Source organism: Vicia villosa, linkage group LG4 (assembly GCF_029867415.1).
Source record: "Vicia villosa cultivar HV-30 ecotype Madison, WI linkage group LG4, Vvil1.0, whole genome shotgun sequence".
Lineage (NCBI taxonomy): Eukaryota > Viridiplantae > Streptophyta > Magnoliopsida > Fabales > Fabaceae > Vicia > Vicia villosa.
The window spans coordinates 68,614,444-68,618,995 of NC_081183.1; positions in this window are offsets into that span (position 1 = coordinate 68,614,444).

Below are 4,552 nucleotides of genomic sequence, written 5' to 3' on the forward strand. Positions count from 1 at the left end.
AAGAAGGAGTCCGAACCGGACGTCTGACTAAAGAAGGTGGATCTTCAAGCGGAACCAAAAAGTTCGGAAGTGGTTTCCCAAAGAAGAAAGAACAAAGTGTTGACATGGTATCCCAAGGGAGGCCAAGAGGAAATGTCAATCGTCAACGACAGATTGCTGCTATCGCACCAGCCGTTAATACAGCACCAAATCCGGGATTTACCCCGCAGTTTCAACAACAACAGCCTCGACAACAGGCTCAACAGTTTAACAACAATAATCAGAATCATGTACAAAGAGCTCCACAGTTTGATCCAATTCCAATGACCTACACAGAGTTGTACCCTGCTTTGATTGAAAGAGGCCTGGTTCAAACTAGAGCACCACCACCAATACCTGAAAAACTGCCATGGTGGTACAAAGCTGAGGTCTCATGCCCTTATCATCAAGGAGCACCTGGCCATGATCTTGAGCATTGCATAGCTTTGAAATATGAAGTTCAGAGGTTGGTTAGATCTAATCTTCTCTCTTTCAGAAATTTGAATCCTAATGTGCAAGCAAATCCGCTCCCCAATCATGGAGGGCATGTTGTAAACATGGTGTATGGATGTCCTGGTCCATACCGAATCTATGACATCAATTTCTCAAGAGCAAATTTGGTACAAATGCACGCTACTCTCTGTCAAGGGCAGAATTTTCGCCAGCATCACTACGGTTCCTGTAGCATATGTTGTGTAGATCCTCATGGATGTTCGATTGTGAGAATAGATCTTCAAGTTTTGCTAGATAATGGTACTATTCAGATCTACAGAAATAGGAATGAAGATGAAGTTAACATGATAGGACGTTATCCGCATGAGCTTTTAGTCTCAGATATCAACTCGGAAATGCCTAAAGTTAACGTCATCGTTCCTCATTTCAACATGCCTGAGCGCATAGAAGTTACTTACAACAAGCCAAGGGTTCTTGTTGCTCCTTTGATCATTTGTCTACCTGGACCTGTTCCTTATGACTCTGACAAGGCAGTTCCATACAACTACAATGCAACAATGATAAAGGATGGACAAGAAGTTCCTTTACCTACTCTTTCATCTGTCGTGAACATCGCTGATGTGAGTCGAGTAACAAGAAGTGGACGTGTGTACACTCCACTACCTCTAAAGCAGCCCGTTGCCCCTGCAACCAGGCAAAATCCTGTCGATACACCGGTAGGGAATCCTGTGGAAACTCCTATTAGTAATACAAGCACTGACGTTGGTCAATCCAGTGGAACCAATGTCAATCCTGACTTTGATGAAATTTTGAAGCTTATCAAAAGAAGTGAATACAAGATTGTGGATCAGCTTATGCAGACTCCTTCAAAGATCTCAATACTTTCATTGCTTTTAAATTCTGAAGCCCACAGGGAAGCCCTGATGAGAGTCTTAGATCAAGCTTTTGTAGATCATGATGTGACTGTTGACCATTTTGATGGGATAATAGCCAACATAACAGCTTGCAACAATTTAAGCTTCTGTGATGAAGAACTCCCCGAGGAGGGCAGAAATCACAATCTTGCTTTGCACATTTTTATGAACTGTCAGTCAGACTCTTTGTCTAACGTGCTGGTAGACACCGGATCTTCCTTGAATGTGATGCCAAAGACGACTCTTGCTCGCCTGTCTTACCAAGGAATGCCTATGAAGTTCAGTGGTGTAGTAGTCAAAGCATTTGATGGATCGTGAAAATCTGTTATCGGCGAAGTCAACCTTCCCATGACAATTGGTCCACATACATTTCAAATCACCTTCCAGGTCATGGACATTCAAGCTGCTTATAGCTGTCTGTTGGGACGACCATGGATCCATGAAGCAGGGGCAGTATCTTCTACGCTCCATCAAAAGTTAAAATTTGTAACAAATGGAAAATTGGTAACAATAAGTGGGGAGCAAGCCTTGATGGTGAGCCATTTATCTAATTTCTCTTTCATTACTGCTGATAATGAGGAAGGAACGCAGTTCCAAGGTCTCTCTTTAGAAGACGAATCTTCCAAAAAGAAAGCATCAATCTCTTCTTACAAAGAGGCAGTGAAAGTAGTGAAAGATGGAACTACCACTGGCTGGGGGCAAGTTGTGATCCCTACCAATAATGAAACCAGAACAGGACTCGGATGTTCACCAACGTTCTCAAACTGCACCAAGAAGGATGAAACCCTTCGTCCGATCAAAGAAACGTTCCATAGTGGAGGGTTCCTTAACCCAATTCCTCAAGAGGTTAATGTCCTTATTGAGGAATGCGTCGAAGAAGGTCTACCCGATCCTGAAGAAGAATGGAAATGTTATCTCAATGACTCGGGATACATATCTCAGGAAGAACCGTATGAGAAACCCAGAGGCAAGGTTAAAACAAGTGCTAAAGAAATTCCGCCTATTCCTGCAGAGGTTTGGGACACCTTGGGACAACCAAGTGGAAAATTTGATTATATGGTGAAATATACTGCACCTGAAAGTTCAAAGATTGCGATTGAAGATATCCAACCAACTGGATGGGGAGATCCCTTTGAATATAACAGTCAACCAGAAGAGGCTTATCAGCCCTGTCAATTTTCTCAGCAGCCTGAAATTACTGAAGATTTCAGCTTCAACGCATCTACCAAGATTTATAATCCTGAAGATGGTTATTATCACATAAATGCCATTTTTGAAGATGAAGGGGAAGATGCCCCGCAGTTGACTCAGAAAGTGTCTCTGACAATGAGTCTCTTCATCCTGAGGACTGGGAATTACATCCTGAAAATTCTGAAGATTGTGACTCATCTTATGCTCTTCAAGAAGTAGAAGAAGACCGTTTCAACTCTACAAAGAACGAGGTTGACAAACCAGGACCTTCAAATCCTGCTCGACCAGCGGTCGATGTCAATACTGAAGATAATTCTGAGGAGAATTTTCCTGAATACATAATACACAGAGGAGTTCGTTGCTACTGGAAAGCTGTCGACGTTCTGATTGTTGTTCGCCGCTCAAAGTAATCACCCCGCTGTTATTTTGACCTCCTGCCTTGCCCAAAGCAGAGAGATGTTCTATAGGGCTTTGCTTTTAAATGTTTTACCCAAATAACTTTGTGTATAGGGATTTGTTTTAAAAGTTTCCCTCTTTGTCCTGCCCAAGACAAATGAGTTTGTGTTTAGGGCTTTGTTTCAAAAATGAATCATAAATAAAGTGTCATTTTGAATTCCCTACATTATATGTTTTATTTTTGCTTTTTTCTGGAAATGGTAATCCTAAAAAAAACCAAAAAAAAAAACTTTTTCAAAAAAAATCTGCATACACTCTTGCATTCATTAATTTTCTGAAATAAATATAAATCATATGTGCAGATTTACTATTGATAAACCCATTGAATGCAATAACCCTATGCCCTCTCCCAACTTTGAGTTTCCTGTGTTCGAAGCCGAAGAAGAGGAAGAAGAAGAGATCCCGGACGAGATCTCTCGATTACTTAAGCACGAGGAAAGAGCCATTCTGCCTCACAAAGAGCCTTTAGAAAGAATCAACTTGGGTTCTGAAGAAGACAAAAAAGAAGTGACCATTGGATCGCTGCTTGATGCTGATATCAAGAGTAAGTTGACAGATCTTCTCAAAGAATATGTTGACATATTTGCTTGGTCCTACCAAGACATGCCTGGGTTGGATACCAATATTGTTCAGCATTTCTTGCCATTGAAGCCAGAATGTCCGCCGGTTAAGCAGAAATTGCGAAGGACTCACCCTGATATGGCTAACAAGATCAAAACAGAAGTTCAAAAGCAACTCGACGCAGGTTTTCTTGTCACCTCAGAATATCCTCAATGGTTGGCCAACATAGTGCCAGTTCCGAAGAAAGATGGCAAAGTCAGAATGTGTGTTGACTACCGTGACTTGAATAAAGCCAGTCCAAAAGATGACTTTCCACTACCACATATTGACATGTTGGTTGATAACACCGCTAAGTTCAACGTCTTTTCCTTCATGGACGGGTTCTCCGGTTACAATCAGATCAAGATGGCTCCCGAAGACATGGAGAAGACATCTTTCATCACCCCATGGGGTACCTTTTGCTACAAAGTGATGCCGTTTGGATTAAAGAATGCAGGCGCAACTTACCAAAGGGCAATGACTACTCTCTTTCATGACATGATGCATAAAGAAATTGAAGTTTATGTGGACGACATGATAGCCAAGTCCAGCACAGAAGAAGAACATATTGAATACCTTTTGAAGTTGTTTCAACGACTAAGGAAATATCAGCTTCGCTTGAATCCTAACAAATGTACTTTTGGGGTTAGATCTGGAAAGCTCTTGGGTTTCATTGTCAGCCAAAGAGGTATTGAAGTAGATCCCGACAAAGTCAGAGCTATTCAAGAGATGCCTGCACCAAAAACTGAAAAGCAAGTAAGAGGATTTCTCGGACGATTGAACTATATCTCCAGATTTATCTCTCAAATGACTACTACCTGTGGGCCAATTTTCAAGCTTCTCCGCAAAGATCAAGGGGTTGTATGGACTGAAGATTGCCAGAAAGCGTTCGATAGTATCAAGGAATACCTGTTAGAACC